Source organism: Triticum aestivum, chromosome 5A (assembly GCF_018294505.1).
Source record: "Triticum aestivum cultivar Chinese Spring chromosome 5A, IWGSC CS RefSeq v2.1, whole genome shotgun sequence".
In the NCBI taxonomy this organism is placed as follows: domain Eukaryota; kingdom Viridiplantae; phylum Streptophyta; class Magnoliopsida; order Poales; family Poaceae; genus Triticum; species Triticum aestivum.
Window position 1 is genome coordinate 645913159 of NC_057806.1, and position 23342 is coordinate 645936500.

The 23342-nt window shown below is 43.4% G+C and overlaps 1 pseudogene; it reads left to right on the top strand.

Moving 5' to 3' along the window:
* The first annotated feature begins 542 nt into the window (after positions 1 to 542).
* Positions 543 to 23342, top strand: part of LOC123101704 (uncharacterized) — a 28089-nt pseudogene continuing 5289 nt past the window's right edge.

Here is a 23342-nt window from a genome sequence, read left to right on the forward strand (position 1 = left end):
GTATGATCTTCAAAAGGATCTCATTGAGGAGTGGTGGGCATGAAATGGGCGACAAAGAGCATCATGATTTGTGCGTTTGATGTTGTATTTTTGAACTATTTGTTGTGTTATTGAACTATTTGTTGTATTGAACGGTAAACTATTTGTTTGAGTTGTAATAACGAAATTGAACTATTTATTGTTGATTTATTTTGTTTGTGTTTGATCTTTTTGCTTGTGTTGGAAATGCATATGTTGTTTGTGCAAGAGTCGTGCGCGTTGCATTTTTGCACGCTGCTGGAGCTGCGCGCGCGCTGCATTTGGCTGCTGGAGCCAGCGCTGCCCGCCGGCCAAACCAGACGATGAGCGCATGGTAAAGTAGTTTTTAGTGCGCGGTGTGTTGGGCGGCTGTTGGAGATGCACTAAGGCTGATGAATCTCCACGGTCCAGGCATCTGACCTTCAGAGAAGCTAAACCCTCAGGTCTCGGGATGCCGCCGCGCGGTCTCAATCTCAACTCTCAATCCACGCCGATTCAAGCCGCATCTCCGACCATCTTCTGGCATGTCTTCACCGAGGATGATTAACAGGGTCGTGTTGAGGAAACACGTCCCGATCTTGGACACCGAAGAGAAAGATCAGGAGAACGCGATCCTCGCCCGCGTGACCAAGGATTGGGTGGGCATCAAGGACGGGTCCTGAATCCTGGACCAGTTCTCCCCCGACGCGCACCTCGTCGAGCCCCGGGAGCTCTCCACCTTGTACGTGCGTGCCAAGATCGAGGCCAAGGAGCGCGAAATCAAGTGCATCCTCGAGTCCATCGCGGAGAACTTCATCCTCATGAGGCTGCTATTGGGCAACAGGGATTACGGGCTCGTCTACGACGGTGCCAAGAACTCGCTCTCGCTGCTCCCCCGCGTCCCCGGCGCCAACACGAATTACTTCAGGGCTTGCCTCATGGCGCCCACGATCTTTCTTGTGCCCTTCAATCTCCTAGAGCGGCCTGCCGTCCTGCCATGCAAGGACGGCTCCTACGATCTGCTCAACGTGGGGTTCTTCTGGGAAAAGTACGATGGAGGGTGGGAGCGGAGCCGGAGGGGCATTCTCTTCCGGTGGTCGAGCTATGGCCCTACCGAGTGGAAGAAACAGAAGGCGCGTCTCAGCCCGCACACCCGGCTTCCGCGTCAACACCCCGAGGGGCCATTGCATGAAGCAGCCTGCTACCTCTTGAGCACTGCGTTGGTTTTCCCTCGAAGAGCAAAGGGTGATGCAGCAAAGTAGCGTAACTATTTCCCTCGGTTTTTGAGAACCAAGGTATCAATCCAGTAGGAGACTACACACAAGTCCCTCGTACCTACACAAACAAACAAAAACCTCGCAACCAACGCGATAAAGGGGTTGTCAATCCCTTCACGGTCAGTTACGAGAGTGAGATCCCCAACAAAACCAAACTAATAATTCGAAGAGACTTGCAAAGATAACCAATCATACATAAAAGATTTCAAAGAAGAATCAAATATTGTTCATAGATAAACTTGATCATAAACCCACAATTCATCGGGTCTTGACAAACACACCGCAAAAAAGAGTTACATCAAATAGATCACCAAGAAGATCGAGGAGAACATTGTATTAAGATCCAAAGAGAGAGAAGAAGCCATCTAGCTAATAACTATGGACCCGAAGGTCTGAGGTAAACTATTCACACATCATCGGAGAGGCTATGGTGTTGATGTAGAAGCCCTCCATGATCGATGCCCCCTCCGACGGAGCTCCAGAAAAGGCCCCAAGATGGGATCTCTTGGGTACAGAAGGTTGCGACGGTGGAAATAGGGTTTCGTGGTGCTCCTGGATGTTTTTGGGGTATATGGATATATATAGGAGGAAGAAGTAGGTCGGTGGAGCCACGAGGGGCCCACAAGGGTGGAGGGTCCGCCCAGGGGGGTAGGCGCGCCCCCTGCCTCATGGCCTCCTCGTTGATTTCTTGACGTCCACTCCAAGTCCCGTGGATCACGTTTGTTCCAAAAATAACTCTCCCGGAGGTTTCATTCCGTTTGGATTCCGTTTGATATTCCTTTTCTGTGAAACACTGAAATAGGCAAAAAATAACAATTTGCACTGGGCCTTGGGTTAGTAGGTTAGTCCCAAAAATAATATAAAAGTGTATAAATAAGCCCATTAACATCCAAAACAGGTAATATAATAGCATGGAACAATTAAAAATTATAGATACGTTGGAGACGTATCAAGCATCGCCAAGCTTAATTCCTGCTCGTCCTCAAGTAGGTAAATGATAAAAACAGAATTTTTGATGTGGAATGCTACCTAGCATAATTCTCAATGTAATTTTCTTTATTGTGGCATGAATATTCAAATCCGAAAGATTCAAGACAAAAGTTTAATATTGACATAAAAATAATAATACTTCAAGCATACTAACTAAGCAATCATGTCTTCTCAAAATAACATGGCAAAAGAAAGTTCATCCCTACAAAATCATATAGTTTGGTCATGCTCCATTTTCGTCACACAAGAATGCTCTCATCTTGCACAACCCCGATGACAAGCCAAGCAATTGTTTCATACTTTAGTAATCTCAAACTTTTTTCAACTTTCACGCAATACATGAGCGTGAGCCATGGATATAGCACTATGGGTGGAATAGAATAATTTGATGGGGGTTATGTGGAGAAGACAAAAAAGGAGAAAGTCTCACATTGACACGGCTAATCAACGGGCTAGGAAGATGCCCATCAATTGATGTCAATGCAAGGAGTAGGGATTGCCATGCAACGGATGCACTAGAGCTATAAATGTATGAAAGCTCAACAAAAGAAACTAAGTGAGTGTGCATCCAACTTGCTTGCTCACGAAGACCTACGGCATTTGAGGAAGCCCATTGTTGGAATATACAAGTCAAGTTCTATAATGAAAAATTCCCACTAGTATATTAAAGTGACAAAACAAGAGACTCTCTATCATAAAGATCATGGTGCTATTTTGAAGCACAAGTGTGGAAAAAAATGATAGTAGCATTGCCCCTTTTTTTTTATTTTTTGGGCCTTTATTTTTTTATTTGGGAAAATGCTCTATTAATGATGATCATCACACTCTATTTATTTACAACTCAATGATTACAACTCAATACTAGAACAAAATATGACTCTATATGAATGCCTCCGGCGGTGCACCGGGAAGTGCAATGAATCAAGAGTGACATGTATGATAAATTTGTTGGAAATATGCCCTAGAGGCAATAATAAAAGCATTATTATTATATTTCCTTGTTCATGATAATTGTCTTTATTCATGCTATAATTGTGTTATCCGGAAATCGTAATGCATGTGTGAATAACAGACACCAACATGTCCCTAGTGAGCCTCTAGTTGACTAGCTCGTTGATCAACAGATAGTCATGGTTTCCTGACTATGGACACTGGATGTCATTGATAACGAGATCACATCATTGGGAGAATGATGTGATGGACGAGACCCAATCCTAAACATAGCACAAGATCGTATAGTTCGTTTGCTAGAGTTTTGCAATGTCAAAGTATCTTTTCCTTAGACCATGAGATCGTGTAACTCCCGGATACCGTAGGAGTGCTTTGGGTATGCCAAACGTCACAACGTAACTGGGTGACTATAAAGGTAGACTACGGGTATCTCCGAAAGTGTCTGTTGGGTGACATGGATCAAGACTAGGATTTGTCACTCCGTACGACGGAGAGGTATCACTGGGCCCACTCGGTAATGCATCATCATAATGAGCTCAGAGTGACCAAGTGTCTGGTCACGGGATCATGCATTACGGTACGAGTAAAGTGACTTGCCGGTAACGAGATTGAACGAGGTATTGGGATACCGACGATCGAATCTCGGGCAAGTAACATATCGATAGACAAAGGGAATAGCGTACGGGGTTGATTGAATCCTCGACATCGTGGTTCATCCGATGAGATCATCGTGGAGCATGTGGGAGCCAACATGGGTATCCAGATCCCGCTGTTGGTTATTGACCGGAGAGTCGTCTCGGTCATGTCTGCTTGTCTCTCGAACCCGTAGGGTCTACACACTTAAGGTTCAGTTACACTAGGGTTGTAGGGATATGTATATGCAGTAACCCGAATGTTGTTCGGAGTCCCGGATGAGATCCCGGACGTCACGAGGAGTTCCGGAATGGTCCGGAGGTAAAGATTTATATATGGGAAGTCCTGTTTCGGGCATCGGGACAAGTTTCGGGGTTATCGGTATTGTACCAGGACCACCGGAAGGGTCCCGGGGGTCCACCGGGTGGGTCCACCTGTCCCGGGGGGCCACATGGGCTGTAAGGGGGTGCGCCTTGGCCTAATGGGCCAAGGGCACCAGCCCCACATAGGCCCATGCGCCTATGGTTTAGAAGGGGAAGAGTCCTAGGAGGGTAAGGCACCTCCTAGGTGCCTTGGGGGGGAGGGAAACCCCCCTAGGCCGCCGCACCCCCTAGGAGATTGGATCTCCTAGGGCCGGCCACCCCCCTTGGCACCCCTATATATAGTGGGGGAGAGGAGGGACTTCATACCTGAACGCCTCGGCCTTTGGTTGCCTCCTTCTCCCTCCCCAACACCTCCTCAACCTCCATAGTGCTTAGCGAAGCTCTGCCGGAGTACTGCAGCTCCATCAACACCACGCTGTCGTGCTGCTGCTGGTGCCATCTCCCTCAACCTCTCCTCCCTCCCTTGCTGGATCAAGAAGGAGGAGACGTGGCTGTTCCGTACGTGTGTTGAACGCGGAGGTGCCGTCCGTTCGGCGCTGGTCATCGGTGATTTGGATCACGTCGAGTACGACTACATCATCACCGTTCTTTTGAACGCTTCCGCTCGCGATCTACAAAGGTATGTAGATGCATCTAATCACTCGTTGCTAGATGAACTCCTAGATGATCTTGGTGAAACGAGTAGGAAAATTTTTGTTTTCTGCAACGTTCCCCAACAGTGGCATCATGAGCTAGGTCTATGCGTAGTTCTTCTTGCGCGAGTAGAACACAATTTGTTGTGGGCGTAGATTTGTCAACTTTCTTGCCGTTACTAGTCCTTTCTTGCTTCAGCGGTATTGTGGGATGAAGCGGCCCGGACCAACCTTACACGTACGCTTACGTGAGACCGGTTCCACCGACTAACATGCACTAGTTGCATAAGGTGGCTGGCGGGTGTCTGTCTCTCCTACTTTAGTTGGAGCGGAATCGATGAACAGGGTCCTTATGAAGGGTAAATAGAAGTTGACAAATCACGTTGTGGCTTTAACGTAGGTAAGAAAACGTTCTTGCTAGAACCCTAATTCAGCCACGTAAAACTTGCAACAACAATTAGAGGACGTCTAACTTGTTTTTGCAGCAAGTGGTTTGTGATATGATATGGCCAAAGTTGTGATGAATGATGAATGATCTATATGTGATGTATGAGATGTTCATGCTATTGTAATAGGATTCACGACTTGCATGTCGATGAGTATGACAACCGGCAGGAGCCATAGGAGTTGTCTTTATTCTTTTATATGACCTGCGTGTCATCAAGAAATGCCATGTAAATTACTTTACTTTGTTGCTAAACGCGTTAGCCATAGTAGTAGAAGTAATAGTTGGCGAGCAACTTCATGGAGACACGATGATGGAGATCATGATGATGGAGATCATGGTGTCAAGCCGGTGACAAGATGATCATGGAGCCCCAAGATGGAGATCAAAGGAGCTATGTGATATTGGCCATATCATGTCACGTTAATTATTTGATTGCATGTGATGTTTATCATGTTTTGCATCTTGTTTACTTAGAACGATGGTAGTAAATAAGATGACCCCTCACAATAATTTCAAGAAGTGTTCCCCCTAACTGTGCACCGTTGCGACAGTTCGCTGTTTCAAAACACCACGTGATGATCGGGTGTTTTATTCAGACGTTCACATACAACGGGTGTAAGACAGATTTACACATGCAAACACTTAGGTTGACTTGACGAGCCTAGCATGTACAGACATGGCCTCGGAACACAGAAGACCGAAAGGTCGAGCATGAGTCGTATAGAAGATACGATCAACATGAAGATGTTCACCGATGTTGACTAGTCCGTCTCACGTGATGATCGGACACGGTCTAGTTTAACTCGGATCATGTAATACTTAGATGACCAGAGGGATGTCTAATCTAAGTGGGAGTTCACTAATAATTTGATTAGTTGAACTTAATTATCATGAACTTAGTCTAAAATCTTTGCAATATGTCTTGTAGATCAAATGGCCAACGTAGTCCTCAACTTCAACGCGTTCCTAGAGAAAACTAAGCTGAAAGACGATGGCAGCAACTATACGGACTGGGTCCGGAACCTGAGGATCATCCTCATAGCTGCCAAGAAAGATTATGTCCTACAAGCACCGCTTGGTGACGCACCCATTCTCCCTGCAGAACAAGATGTTATGAACGCTTGGCAGGCACGTTTCGATGACTACTCCCTCGTTCAGTGCGGCATGCTTTACAGCCTAGAGCCGGGGCTCCAAAAGCGTTTTGAGAGACATGGAGCATATGAGATGTTCGAAGAGCTGAAAATGGTTTTCCAAGCTCATGCCCGGGTCGAGAGATATGAAGTCTCCGACAAATTCTTTAGCTGTAAGATGGAGGAAAACAGTTCTGTCAGTGAGCACATACTCACTATGTCTGGGTTGCATAACCGCTTGACTCAGCTGGGAGTTAATCTCCCGGATGATGCGGTCATTGACAGAATCCTCCAGTCGCTTCCACCAAGCTACAAGAGCTTTGTGATGAACTTCAATATGCAGGGGATGGAAAAGACCATTCCTGAAGTATTTGCTATGCTGAAATCAGCAGAGGTAGAAGTCAGAAAGGAACATCAAGTGTTGATGGTCAATAAAACCACTAAGTTCAAGAAAGGCAAGGGTAAAAAGAACTTCAAGAAGGACGGCAAGGAGGTTGCCGCGCCCGGCAAGCAAGCTGCTGGGAAGAAGCCAAAGAATGGACCCAAGCCCGAGACTGAGTGCTTTTATTGCAAGGGAAGCGGTCACTGGAAGCGGAACTGCCCTAAGTACTTAGCGGATAAGAAGGCCGGCAAAACAAAAGGGGCTGCGGAATAAGCGGAAACTGGCAAAGGACGAGGAGACGATGCGCGTCGGGAATGGTTCCAAGGTCAATGTGATCGCCGTCGGCACGCTACCTCTGCATCTCCCTTCGGGATTAGTTTTAAACCTTAATAATTGTTATTTAGTGCCAGCTTTGAGCATGAACATTGTATCGGGATCTCGTTTAATTCGAGATGGCTACTCTTTTAAATCTGAGAATAATGGTTGTTCCATTTTTATGAGAGATATGTTTTATGGTCATGCTCCTATGGTGAATGGTTTATTCCTTATGAATCTCGAACGTGATGCTACACATATTCATAATGTGAGTACCAAAAGAAGTAAGGTTGATAATGATAGTGCCACATACTTATGGCACTGCCGTCTTGGTCACATAGGTGTTAAACGCATGAAGAAGCTCCATGCTGATGGACTTTTAGAGTCTCTTGATTATGAATCATTTGACACGTGCGAACCATGCCTTATGGGTAAAATGACCAAGACTCCGTTCTCAGGAACAATGGAGCGAGCAACCGACTTATTGGAAATCATACATACTGATGTGTGCGGTCCGATGAGTGTTGAGGCTCGCGGTGGCTATCGTTATGTTCTCACCCTCACTGATGATTTAAGTAGGTATGGGTATATCTACTTAATGAAACACAAGTCTGAAACCTTTGAAAAGTTCAAGGAATTTCAGAGTGAGGTTGAAAATCAACGTGACAGGAAAATCAAGTTTCTACGATCAGATCGTGGAGGAGAATACTTGAGTCACGAGTTTGGGGCACACTTAACAAAATGTGGAATAGTTTCACAACTCACGCCGCCTGGAACACCTCAGCGTAATGGTGTGTCCGAACGTCGTAATCGCACTCTGTTAGATATGGTGCGATCTATGATGTCTCTTACCGATTTACCGCTTTCTTTTTGGGGCTATGCTTTAGAGACTGCCGCATTCACTTTAAATAGGGCTCCGTCGAAATCCGTTGAGACGACACCGTATGAATTATGGTTTGGGAAGAAACCTAAGCTGTCGTTTCTAAAAGTTTGGGGATGCGATGCTTATGTCAAGAAACTTCAACCTGAAAAGCTCGAACCCAAATCGGAAAAATGCGTCTTCATAGGGTACCCAAAAGAAACTATTGGGTACACCTTCTACCTCAGATCCGAAGGCAAGATCTTTGTTGCCAAGAATGGGTCCTTTCTGGATAAAGAGTTTCTCTCGAAAGAAGTAAGTGGGAGGAAAGTAGAGCTTGATGAAGTATTACCTCTTGAACCAGAAAATGGCGCAACTCAAGAAAATGTTCCTGAGGTGCCTGCACCGACTAGAGAGGAAGTTAATGAAAATGATCAAGATACTTCTGATCAAGCCCCTACTGAAATCCGAAGGTCCACAAGGACACGTTCCGCACTAGAGTGGTACGGCAACCCTGTCTTGGAAATCATGTTGTTAGACAACGGTGAACCTTCGAACTATGAAGAAGCGATGGCGGGACCAGATTCCGACAAATGGCTGGAAGCCATGAAATCCGAGATAGGATCCATGTATGAAAACAAAGTATGGACTTTGACTGACTTGCCCGTTGAGCGGCGAGCCATAGAAAATAAATGGATCTTTAAGAGGAAGACAGACGCGGATGGTAATGTGACCATCTATAAAGCTCGGCTTGTCGCTAAGGGTTATCGACAAGTTCAAGGGGTTGACTACGATGAGACTTTCTCACCGGTAGCGAAGCTGAAGTCCGTCCGAATCATGTTAGCAATTGCCGCATTCTATGATTACGAAATATGGCAAATGGACGTCAAAACGGCATTCCTTAATGGTTTCCTTAAGGAAGAATTGTATATGATGCAGCCGGAAGGTTTTGTCGATCCTAAGAATGCTGACAAAGTGTGCAAGCTCCAACGCTCGATTTATGGGCTGGTGCAAGCATCTCGGAGTTGGAACATTCGCTTTGATGAGATGATCAAAGCGTTTGGGTTTACACAGACTTATGGAGAAGCCTGCGTTTACAAGAAAGTGAGTGGGAGCTCTGTAGCATTTCTCATATTATATGTAGATGACATACTGTTGATGGGAAATGATATAGAACTCTTGGACAGCATCAAGGCCTACTTGAATAAAAGTTTTTCAATGAAGGACCTTGGAGAAGCTGCTTATATATTAGGCATCAAAATCTATAGAGATAGATCAAGACGCCTCATAGGTCTTTCACAAAGCACATACCTTGATAAGATATTGAAGAAGTTCAATATGGATCAATCCAAGAAGGGGTTCTTGCCTGTGTTGCAAGGTATGAAATTGAGCTCAGCTCAATGTCCGACCACGGTAGAAGATATAGAAGAGATGAGCGTCATCCCCTATGCCTCAGCCATAGGTTCTATTATGTATGCCATGCTGTGTACCAGACCTGATGTTAACCTTGCCGTAAGTTTGGTAGGAAGGTACCAAAGTAATCCCGGCAAGGAACACTGGACAGCGGTCAAGAATATCCTGAAGTACCTGAAAAGGACTAAGGATATGTTTCTCGTTTATGGAGGTGACGAAGAGCTCGTCGTAAAGGGTTACGTCGACGCTAGCTTCGACACAGATCTGGATGACTCTAAGTCACAAACCGGATACGTGTATATTTTGAATGGTGGGGCAGTAAGCTGGTGCAGTTGCAAGCAAAGCGTCGTGGCGGGATCTACATGTGAAGTGGAGTACATGGCAGCCTCGGAGGCAGCACATGAAGCAATATGGGTGAAGGAGTTCATCACCGACCTAGGAGTCATACCCAATGCGTCGGGGCCGATCAAGCTCTTCTGTGACAACACTAGAGCTATTGCACTTGCCAAGGAGCCCAGGTTTCACAAGAAGACAAGGCACATCAAGCGTCGCTTCAACTCCATTCGTGAAAATGTTCAAGATGGAGACATAGAGATTTGTAAAGTACATACGGACCTGAATGTAGCAGATCCGTTGACTAAACCTCTCCCTAGAGCAAAACATGATCAACACCAGAATTCCATGGGTGTTCGATTCATCACAATGTAACTAGATTATTGACTCTAGTGCAAGTGGGAGACTGTTGGAAATATGCCCTAGAGGCAATAATAAAAGCATTATTATTATATTTCCTTGTTCATGATAATTGTCTTTATTCATGCTATAATTGTGTTATCCGGAAATCTTAATGCATGTGTGAATAACAGACACCGACATGTCCCTAGTGAGCCTCTAGTTGACTAGCTCGTTGATCAACAGATAGTCATGGTTTCCTGACTATGGACACTGGATGTCATTGATAACGAGATCACATCATTGGGAGAATGATGTGATGGACGAGACCCAATCCTAAACATAGCACAAGATCGTATAGTTCGTTTGCTAGAGTTTTGCAATGTCAAAGTATCTTTTCCTTAGACCATGAGATCGTGTAACTCCCGGATACCGTAGGAGTGCTTTGGGTATGCCAAACGTCACAACGTAACTGGGTGACTATAAAGGTAGACTACGGGTATCTCCGAAAGTGTCTGTTGGGTGACATGGATCAAGACTGGGATTTGTCACTCCGTACGACGGAGAGGTATCACTGGGCCCACTCGGTAATGCATCATCATAATGAGCTCAGAGTGACCAAGTGTCTGGTCACGGGATCATGCATTACGGTACGAGTAAAGTGACTTGCCGGTAACGAGATTGAACGAGGTATTGGGATACCGACGATCGAATCTCGGGCAAGTAACATATCGATAGACAAAGGGAATAGCGTACGGGGTTGATTGAATCCTCGACATCGTGGTTCATCCAATGAGATCATCGTGGAGCATGTGGGAGCCAACATGGGTATCCAGATCCCGCTGTTGGTTATTGACCGGAGAGTCGTCTCGGTCATGTCTGCTTGTCTCTCGAACCCGTAGGGTCTACACACTTAAGGTTCAGGTATGCTAGGGTTGTAGGGATATGTATATGCAGTAACCCGAATGTTGTTCGGAGTCCCGGATGAGATCCCGGACGTCACGAGGAGTTCCGGAATGGTCCGGAGGTAAAGATTTATATATGGGAAGTCCTGTTTCGGGCATCGGGACAAGTTTCGGGGTTATCGGTATTGTACCAGGACCACCGGAAGGGTCCCGGGGGTCCACCGGGTGGGTCCACCTGTCCCGGGGGGCCACATGGGCTGTAAGGGGGTGCGCCTTGGCCTAATGGGCCAAGGGCACCAGCCCCACATAGGCCCATGCGCCTAGGGTTTAGAAGGGGAAGAGTCCTAGGAGGGTAAGGCACCTCCTAGGTGCCTTGGGGGGGGGGGAGGGAAACCCCCCTAGGCCGCCGCACCCCCTAGGAGATTGGATCTCCTAGGGCCGGCCACCCCCCCTTGGCACCCCTATATATAGTGGGGGAGAGGAGGGACTTCATACCTGAACGCCTCGGCCTTTGGTTGCCTCCTTCTCCCTCCCCAACACCTCCTCAACCTCCATAGTGCTTAGCGAAGCTCTGCCGGAGTACTGCAGCTCCATCAACACCACGCCGTCGTGCTGCTGCTGGTGCCATCTCCCTCAACCTCTCCTCCCTCCCTTGCTGGATCAAGAAGGAGGAGACGTGGCTGTTCCGTACGTGTGTTGAACGCGGAGGTGTCGTCCGTTTGGCGCTGGTCATCGGTGATTTGGATCACGTCGAGTACGACTACATCATCACCGTTCTTTTGAACGCTTCCGCTCGCGATCTACAAAGGTATGTAGATGCATCTAATCACTCGTTGCTAGATGAACTCCTAGATGATCTTGGTGAAACGAGTAGGAAAATTTTTGTTTTCTGCAACGTTCCCCAACAAAATTATGCATGATGGCTTTGCCACAAATACGATGTCAACTACATGATCATGCAAAGCAATATGACAATGATGAAGCGTGTCATGAATGAAACGGTGGAAAGTCGCATGGCAATATATCTCGGAATGGCTATGGAAATGCCATAATAGGTAGGTATGGTGGCTCTTTTGAGGAAGATATAAGGAGGTTTATGTGTGACAGAGCGTATCATATCACGAGGTTTGGATGCACCGGCGAAGTTTGCACCAACTCTCAAGGTGAGAAAGGGCAATGCACGGTATCAAAGAGGCTAGCAATGATGGAAGGGTGAGAGTGCGTATAATCCATGGACTCAACATTAGTCATAAATAACTCATATACTTATTGCAAAAATCTACAAGCCATCAAAAACCAAGCACTATGCGCATGCTCCTAGGGGGATATATTGGTAGGAAAAGACTATCGCTCGACCCCGACCGCCACTCATAAGGAAGACAATCAAAGAACACCTCATGTTTCAAATTTGTTACACAACGGTTGCCATACGTGCATGCTACGGGACTTGCAAACTTCAACACAAGTATTTCTCAAATTCACAACTACTAAACTAGCACACCCCAATATCACCACCTTTATATCTCAAAACAATTATCAAGTATCAAACTTCTCATAGTATTCAATGCACTTTCTATGATAGTTTTTATTATACCCATCTTGGATGCCTATCATATTAGGACTAATTTCATAACCAAAGCAAATTATTATGCTGTTATAAAGGACTCTCAAAATAATATAAGTGAAGCATGAGAGATCAATAATTTCTATAAAATAAAACCACCACCGTGCTCTAAAAGATCTAAGTGAAGCACTAGAGCAAAATTATCTAGCTCAAAAGATATAAGTGAAGCACATAGAGTATTCTAATAAATTCTAATTCATGTGTGTCTCTCCCAAAAGGTGTGTACAGCAAGGATGATTGTGGTAAACTAAAAATCAAAGACTCAAATCATACAATATGCTCCAAGCAAAACACATATCATGTGGTGAATAAAAATATAGCCTCAAGTAAAGTTACCGATAGAAAAAGACGAAAAAAGGGATCCCTTCCGGGGCATCCCCAAGCTTAGGCTTTTGGTTGTACTTGAATTTTACCTTGGGGTGCCTTGGGAATCCCTAATCTTAGTCTCTTGCCACTCCTTATTCCATAATCCATCAAATCTTTACCCAAAACTTGAAAACTTCACAACACAAAACTTAAACAGAAAATCTCATGAGCTCCGTTAGTATAAGAAAACAAACCACCACTTAAGGTACTGTAATGAACTCATTATTTATTTATTTTGGTGTTAAACCTAATGTATTCCAACTTCTCTATGGTTCATAACCTCCGATATTAGCCATAGATTCATCAAAATAAGCAAACAACATGCGAAAAACAGAATATGTAAAAAACAGAACAGTCTGTAGTAATCTGTAGGTTGAGCATACTTATGTAAACCCAAAAATTCTAAAATAAATTTCTGGACATGAGGAATTTATCTATTAATCATCTGAAAAAATAATCAACCTAATCGCACTCTCCAGTAAACAATGGCAGCAAATCTCGTGAGCGCTAAAGTTTCTGTTTTTTACAGCAAGATCGCAAATACTTCCCCAAGTCTTCCCAAAGGTTCTACTTGGCACAAACACTAATTAAAGCATAAAACCACATCTAAACAGAGTATAGATGAATTATTTATTACTAAACAGAACCAAAAAGAAAGAAACAAAAATAAAATTGGGTTGCCTCCCAACAAGTGCTATTGTTTAACGCCCCTAGCTAGGCATAAAAGCAAGGATAGATCTAGGTATTATCATCTTTGGTATGCAATCCATAAGTGGCTTTCATAATAGATTCATAATGTAATTTAATTTTATTTCTAGAAAAGTGTCCCATGCCTTTCCTTAATGGAAATTGGAATATAATATTCCCTTCTGTCATATCAATAATTGCACCAATCGTTCTAAGGAAAGGTCTACCAAGAATAATGGGACATGTAGGATTGCAATCAATATCAAGAACAATGAAATCTACGGGCACATAATTCCTATTTGCAACAATAAAAACATCATTGATTCTTCCCATAGGTTTCTTAATAGTGGAATCCGCAAGATGCAAATTTAAAGAACAATCATCAAATTCACGGAAACCTGACACATCACACAAAGTTTTTGGAATCGTGGAAATGCTAGCACCAAAATAACATAAAGCATAGCATTCATGATCTTCAATTTTAATTTTAATAGTAGGTTCCCACTCATCATGAAGTTTTCTAGGGATGGAAACTTCCAATTCAAGCTTTTCTTCATAAGATTGCATTAAAGCATCAACGATATGTTTAGTAAAAGCTTTATTTTGATTATAAGCATGCAGAGAATTTAGCACGGATTGAAACAAGGAAATACAATCTATTAAAGAAAAATTATCATAATTAAATTCCTTGAAATCCAAAATAGTGGGTTCATTGCTATGTAAAGTTTTGACCTCTTCAATCCCACTTTTATTAATTTTTGCATCAAGATCTAAAAACTCCGAATCATTGGGACGCCTTTTAACTAAAGTTGACTCATCTCCAGTCCCATCATTATAAAGATTCATATTGCAAAACAAAGATTTAATAGGAGACACATCAATCACTTTTAGATCTTCATCCTTATTATCATCAAAACTAGAAGAACACGCTTTTATAAAGCAATCTTTTTTAGCACGCATCCTAGCGGTTCTTTCTTTGCACTCATCAATGGAAATTCTCATGGCTTTGAGAGACTCATTGACATCATGATTAGGTGTAATAGATCTAAGTTTCAAAGAATCAACATCAAGAGAAATTCTATCCACATTCCTAGCCAACTCATCAATCTTAGACAATTTGTCTTCAATCAAAGCATTGAAACTTTTTTGCGAACTAATAAATTCTTTAATATTAGATTCAAAACCAGAGGGAATATTATTATAATTTCCATAAGAATTGTTGTAGAAATTACCATAATTATTAGAGGAATTACTAGGAAACGGCCTAGGATTAAAATTACCTCTATACGTGTTATTACCAAAATTGTTCCTACCAACAAAATTCACATCCATAGATTCATTATTATTCTCAATCAAAGTAGACAAAGGAATATCATTAGGATCAGAAGAAACACTCTTATTAGCAAACAATTTCATAAGTTCATCCATCTTTCCACTCAAAACATTAACTTCTTCTATTGTATGGACCTTTTTACTAGTAGATCTTTCAATGTGCCATTGAGAATAATTAACCATGATATTATCTAGGACTTTAGTAGCTTCTCCTAAAGTGATTTCCATAAAAGTGCCTCCCACGGCTGAATCTAAAAGATTTCTAGAAGCAAAATTCAATCCGGCATAAAAAATTTGTATAATCATCCAAAGATTCAAACCATGTGTAGGGCAATTATGTATCATTAATTTCATCCTCTCTCAAGCTTGTGCAACATGTTCATGATCAAGTTTCTTAAAATTCATAATATTGTTTCTAAGAGAGATCTTAGCGGGAGGAAAATACTTAGAGATAAAAGCATCTTTGCACTTATTCCAAGAATCGATACTATTTTTAGGCAAAGACGAAAACCAAGTTTTAGCACGATCTCTAAGCGAAAACGTGAATAGCTTCAACTTAACAATATCATTATCGACATCTTTCTTCTTTCACACAAATCAACAAAGCTGTTTAGATGGGTAGCGACATCTTCACTAGGAAGGCCGGAAAACGGATCTTTCATGACAAGATTCAGCAAAGCAGCATTAATTTCACAAGATTCAGCATCGGTAAGAGGAGCAATCAGAGTGATAATAAAATAATTATTGTTGGTATTAGAAAAGTCACACAATTTAGTATTATCTTGAGGCATCATGACAAACAATCCAACACACAAGCACACAAGAAGCAAGCGAAAAGAGACGAACTAGAAAAGAGAAGGGGGATGGAAAAAGAGGGCGAATAAAACGGCAAGGGTGAAGTGGGGGAGAGGAAAATGAGAGGCAAATGGCAAATAATGTAATGCGAGGGATAGGAGTTTGTGATGGGTACTTGGTATGTCTTTACTTGTGGTAGATCTCCCTGGCAACGGCGCCAGAAATCCTTCTTGCTACCTCTTGAGCACTGCGTTGGTTTTCCCTTGAAGAGGAAAGGGTGATGCAGCAAAGTAGCGTAAGTATTTCCCTCAGTTTTTGAGAACCAAGGTATCAATCCAGTAGGAGACTACACGCAAGTCCCTCATACCTACACAAACAAATAAGAACCTCGCAACCAACGCGATAAAGGGGTTGTCAATCCCTTCACGGTCACTTACGAGAGTGAGATCTGATAGAGATAATAATAATAAGATAAATATTTTTGGTATTTTTATGACATAGATTGAAAGTAAAGATTGCAAAATAAACGTCGACAGAAATAGCTTGTTGACGGGAGATTAATATAATGGAGAATAGACCCGGGGGCCATAGGCTTCACTAGTGGCTTCTCTCAAGATAGCATAAGTATTACGGTGGGTGAACCAAATTACTGTCGAGCAATTGATAGAAAAGTGCATAATTATGAGAATATCTATGCATGATCATGTATATAGGCATCACGTCCGCGACAAGTAGACTGAAATGATTCTACATCTACTACTATTACTCCACACATCGACCGCTATCCAGCATGCATCTAGAGTATTAAGTTCATAAGAACAGAGTAACACATTAGGCAAGATGACATGATGTAGAGGGATAAACTCAAGCAATATGACATAAACCCCATCTTTTTATCCTCGATGGCAACAATACAATACGTGCCTTGCTGCCCCTACTGTCACTAGGAAAGCACACCGCAAGATTGAACCCAAAGCTAAGCACTTCTCCCATTGCAAGAAAGATCAATCTAGCAGGCCAAACCTGAAGGAAATATGCCCTAGAGGCAATAATAAAGTTGTTATTAATATTTCCTTATATCATGATAAATGTTCATTATTCATGCTAGAATTGTATTAACCGGAAACCTAGTACATGTGTGAATACATAGACAAACAGAGTGTTACTAGTTTGGCCCTACTTGACTAGCTCGTTGAATCAATGATGGTTATGTTTCCTAACCATAGACATGATATGTCATTTGATTAATGGGATCACATCATTATAGAATGATGTGATTAACTTGACCCATCCGTTAGCTTAGCACGATGATCGTTTAGTTTGTTGCTATTGCTTTCTCCATAACTATACATGTTCCTATGACTATGAGATCAAGCAACTCCCGAATACCGAAGAAACACTTTGTGTGCTACCAAACATCACAACATAACTGGGCGATTATAAAGGTGCTCTACAGGTGTCTCCGATGGTATTTGTTGAGTGGGCATGGATCAATATTAGGATTTGTCACTCCGATTGTCGAAGAGGTATCTCTGGGCCCTCTCGGTAATGTACATCACAATAAGCCTTGCAAGCAATGTAGCTAATGAGTTAGTTATGAGATGTAGCATTACGGAACGAGTAAATAGACTTGCCGGTAACGACATTGAACTAGGTATTGAGATACCGACGATCGAATCTCGGGCAAGTAACATACCGATGACAAAGGGAACAACGTATACCATTATGCGGTTTGACTGATAAAGATCTTCGTAGAATATGTAGGAACCAATATGAGCATCCAGGTTCTGCTATTGGTTATTGAACGGAATTGAGTCTCGGTCATGTCTACATAGTTCTCGAACCCGTAGGGTCCGCACGCTTAACGTTCGGTGACGATCGGTATTTTGAGTTTATGTGTTCTGATGTACCGAAGGTAGTTCGGAGTCCCAGATTTGATCAAGGACATGACGAGGAGTCTCGTAATGGTCGATACATAAAGATTGATATATTGGAAGCCTATGTTTGGACATTAGAATGGTTCCAAGTGGTTCGGGCATTTTTCCGGAGTATCGAGAGGTTACCAAAAACCCCCGGGGAGTATATGGGCCATATTGGGCCTTAGTGGAATAGAGTAGAGGGAAAGGAAAAGAGGGAGGCGCGCCCCCAAGACCAATACGAATTGGGAGGGGGGGCCGGCCCCCCTTTCCTTACTCCCTCTCTCCTCCTTCCTTCCTCTCCTACAATCCTACTCCTACTTGGAAGGGGGGAATCCTACTCCTGGAGGGAGTAGGACTCTCCTAGGGCGCACCATAGAGAGGGCCGACCCTCCCCCTCCTCCACTCCTTTATATACGGGGGAGGGGGAACCCCATGGACACACAAGTTGATCATTGATCTTTTAGCCGCGTGCGGTGCCCCCTTCCACCATAATCCACCTCGATTATATCGTAGCGGTGCTTAGGCGAAGCCCTGTTCTGGTAGCATCATCATCACCGTCATCACGCCGTGCTGACGAAACTCTTCCTCGAAGCTCTACTGGATCATGAGTTCGCGGGACGTCACCGAGCTGAATGTGTGCAGATCGCGGAGGTGCCGTACGTTCGGTACTAGGGATCGGTCGATCGTGAAGACGTACGACTACATCAACCACGTTGTCATAACGCTTCCACTTACGGTCTACGACACTCTTCCCTCTCGTTGCTATGCATCACCATGATCTTGCGTGTGCGTAGGAAATATTTTGAAATTACTGCGTTCCCCAACAGTGACATCAGAGCCAGGTTTATGCGTAGATGTTATATGCACGAGTAGAACACAAAGGAGTTGTGGGCGTGGGTATATACATATTGCTTGTCGTCACTAGTTGATTCTTGATTCAGCGGCATTGTCGGATGAAGCGGCCCAGACCGACATTACGCGTACGCTTACGCGAGACTGGTTCTACCGATGTTCTTCACACACAGGTGGCTAGTGGGTGTCTGTTTCTCCAGCTTTAGTTGAATCGGATTCAATGAACAGGGTTCTTTCTGAAGTTCAAAAGGCAATCACTATACCGCATTGTGGTTTTTGATGCGTAGGTAAGAACGGTTCTTGCTCAGCGCGTAGCAGCCACGTAAAACTTGCAACAACAAAGTAGAGGGCATCTAACTTGTTTTTCCAGGGCATGTTGTGATGTGATATGGTCAATAAATGATGCTAAATTTTATTGTATGAGATGATCATGTTTTTTAACACAGTTATCGGCAACTGGCAGGAGCCATATGGTTGTCGCTTTATTGTATGAAATGCAATCGCCATGTAATTGCTTTACTTTATCACTAAGCGGTAGCGATAGTCGTAGAAGCAATAGTTGGTGAGACGAAAATGATACTTTGATGGAGATCAAGGTGTCAAGCCGGTGATGATGGTGATCATGATAGTGCTTGGGACATGGAGATCAAAGGCACAAGATGATGATGGCCATATCATATCACTTATATTGATTGCATGTATTGTTTATCCTTTATGCATCCTATTTTGCTTAGTTCGGTGGTAGCATTATAAGATGATCTCTCACTAAATTTCAAGGTATAAGTGTTCTCCCTGAGTATGCACCGTTCCTACAGTTCGTCGTGCCGAGACACCATGTGATGATCGGGTGTGATAAGCTCTGCGTTCACATACAATGGGTGCAAGCCAGTTTTGCACACACGGAATACTCGGGTTAAACTTTACGAGCCTAGCATATGCATATATGGCCTCGGAACACTAAGATCGAAAGGTCGAGCGTGAATCATATAGTCGATATGATCAACATAGTGATGTTCACCATTGAAAAGTACTCCATCTCACGTGATGATCGGACATGGTTTAGTTGATATGGATCACGTGGTCGCTTAGATGATTAGAGAGATGTCTATCTAAGTGGGAGTTCTTAAGTAATTTGATTAATTGAACTTTAATTTATCATGAACTTCGTACCTGATAGTATTTTGCATGTCTATGTTGTTGTAGATAGATGGCCCGTGCTGTTGTTCCGTTGAATTTTAATGCGTTCCTAGAGAAAGCTAAGTTGAAAGATGATGGCAACTACACGGACTGGGTCCATAACTTGAGGATTATCCTCATTGCTGCACAGAAGACTTACGTCCTGGAAGCACCGCTAGGTGACAAATCCGTTGCAGGAGCAACACGAGATGTTATGAGCACCTGGCAGAGCAAAGTTGATGACTACTCGATAGTTAAGTGTGCCATGCTTTACTGAAAGTGCAACTATCCCTAGGTGGTTTTGGTAATTCATAACAACATATAGCTCATTGAGCTAATGCTATTCCAAGATGATTATTTCAGGAAAGCTCAATGATTGGCATGGCATGGATGTGAAAGTGGAACCCTCAAAATGCTAAGGACAAGGGATTGGCTCAAGCTCAAAAGCTCAAGACTCTTCATTTTATATTTTAGTGATCCAAGATCACATTGAGTCTTTAGGAAAAGCCAATACTATCAAGGAGGGATGAGGTGTTGCTTAATGAGCCTCTTGCTTCATGCTTAGTGATATGCTCCAAAACCCTCAACTACTTTCCCATATCCACATATGACCTAAACCCTAAGCCAAACTCGGTCCTACCGATTCTTCCTATCCGGCGCCACCGAGTTTCACTTGTCATAAGCCACTGCCAAACCCTAGCAATTCGGTTCTACCGATAGGGATCTCGGTCTCACCGAGATGGGATTGCAAACTCTCTGTTTCCCTTTTGTAACTTTTCGGTCTCACCGAAAGAGCGAATCGGTCCCACCGAGATTGCAATGTAAATTCAGTGTTTCCTTTTTGTAACTTTTCGGTCTCACCGAAAGAGCAAATCGGTCCCACCGAGTTTGCCTGACCAACTCTCTGGTGAGCTAATTACCAAAATTGGTCTCACCGAGTTTGTGTAATCGGTCTCACCGAGATTATGTTATGCCCAAACCATAACCATATCGGTCCTACCGAGTTGCATGTCAGTCCCACCGAAAATCTCTAACGGTCACTAGGTTTACCTTTTCGGTCCGACCGAGTTTGTTGATTCGGTCCCACCGAGATTGGAAAACTGTGTGTAACGGTTGGATTTTGTGTGGAGGCTATATATACCCCTCCACCTCCTCTCCATTCGTGGAGAGAGCCATCAGAACACATACACAATTCCAACTCATATGTTCTGAGAGAGAACCACCTACTCATGTGTTGAGACCAAGATATTCCATTCCTACCATATGAATCTTGATCTCTAGCCTTCCCCAAGTTGCTTTCCACTCAAATCTTCTTTCCACCAAATCCAAATCCTATGAGAGAGAGTTGAGTGTTGGGGAGACTATCATTTGAAGCACAAGAGCAAGGAGTTCATTACCTACACACCATTTGTTACTTCTTAGAGAGTGGTGTCTCCTAGATTGGCTAGGTGTCACTTGGGAGCCTCCAAAAAGATTGTAGAGTTGAACCAAGGAGTTTGTAAGGGCAAGGAGATCGCCTACTTCGTGAAGATCTACCGCTAGTGAGGCAAGTCCTTCGTGGGCGATGGCCATGGTGGGATAGACAAGGTTGCTTCTTCGTGGACCCTTTGTGGGTGGTTGCTTCTTCGTGGACCCTTTGTGGGTGGAGCCCTCCGTGGACTCGCGCAACCGTTACCCTTTGTGGGTGGAGCCCTCCATGAACTCGCGCAACCGTTACCCTTCGTGGGTTGAAGTCTCCATCAACGTGGATGTAGGATAGCACCACCTATCCGAACCACGGGAAAAACATCCGTGTCTCCAATTGCGTTTGAATTCTCCAAACCCTTCCCTTTATATTCTTGCAAGTTGCATGCTTTACTTTCCACTGCCAATATACTCTTTGCATGCTTGCTTGAATTGTGTGATGATTGCTTGACTTGTCCTACAATAGCTAAAATCTGCCAAGAACTAAAATTGGGAAAAGGTTAAGTTTTTATTTGGTCAAGTAGTCTAATCACTCCCCCCCTCTAGACATTCTTTCGATCCTACATTTACGGCTTAGAACCGGGGCTTCAACAACGTTTTGAAAGTCATGGAGCATATGAGATGTTCCAGGAGTTGAAGTTAATATTTCAAGCAAATGCCTGGATTGAGAGATATGAAGTCTCCAATAAGTTCTATAGCTGCAAGATGGATGAGAATAGTTCTATCAGTGAACATATACTCAGAATATCTGGGTACCACAACCACTTGACTCAACTGGGATTTAATCTTCTTGATGATAGTGTCATTGACAGAGTTCTTCAATCATTGCCACCAAGCTACAAGAGCTTCGTGATGAACTACAATATGCAAGGGATGGATAAGACGATTCCCGAGCTCTTCGCAATGCTAAAGGCTGTGGAGGTAGAAATCAAGAAAGAGCATCAAGTGGTAATGGTCAACAAGACCACCAGTTTCAAGAAAAAGGGTAAAGTGAAGAAGGGGAACTTCAAGAAGAACAGCAAGCCAGTTGCTGCTCAAGTGAAGAAACCCAAGTTTGGACCTAAGCCTGAGACTAAGTGCTTCTACTGCAAAGGAACTGGTCACTAGAAGCGGAACTGCCCCAAGTATTTGGCGGAGAAGAAGGATGGCAAAGTGAAAGGTCTATTTGATATACATGTTATTGATGCGTACCTTACTAATGCTCGCAGTAGTGCCTGGGTATTTGATACTGGTTCAGTTGCTAACATTTGAAACTCGAAACAGGGGCTACGGATTAAGCGAAGATTGGCTAAGGACAAGGGACGGTGCGCATGAGAAATGGTCCCAAAGTCGATGTGATCGCCGTCGGCACGCTACCTCTACATCTACCTTCGGGATTAGTATTAGACCTAAATAATTGTTATTTGGTGCCAACGTTGAGCATGAACATTATATATGGATCTTGTTTGATGCGAGATGGTTATTCATTTAAATCAGAGAATAACGGTTGTTCTATTTATATGAGTAATATCTTTTATGGTCATGCAACCTGATGAGTAGTCTATTTTTACTAAATCTTGATAGTAGTGATACACATGTTCATAGTATTGAAGCCAAAAGATGCAGAGTTGATAATGATAGTACAACTTATTTGTGGCACTGCCGTTTAGGTCATATTGGTGTAAAGCGCATGAAGAAACTCCATTCTGATGGACTTCTGGAATCACTTGATTATGAATCACTTGGTACTTGCGAACCATGCCTCATGGGCAAGATGACTAAAATGCCGTTCTCCGGAACTATGGAGTGAGCAATATATTTGTTGGAAATCATACATACTGATGTATGTGGTCCAATGAATGTTGAGGCTTGCAGTGGGTATCGTTATTTTCTCACCTTCACAGATGATTTGAGAAGATATGGGTATATCTACTTGATGAAACATAAGTCTGAAACATTTGAAAGGTTCAAAGAATTTCAGAGTGAAGTGGAAAATCATCGTAACAAGAAAATAAAGTTTCCACGATCTGATCGTGGAGGCGAATATTTGAGTTACGAATTTGGTCTTCATTTGAAATAATGCGGAATAGTTTCGCAACTCATGCCACCCGGAACACCACAGCGTAATGGTGTGTCCGAATGTCGTAATCGTACTTTACTA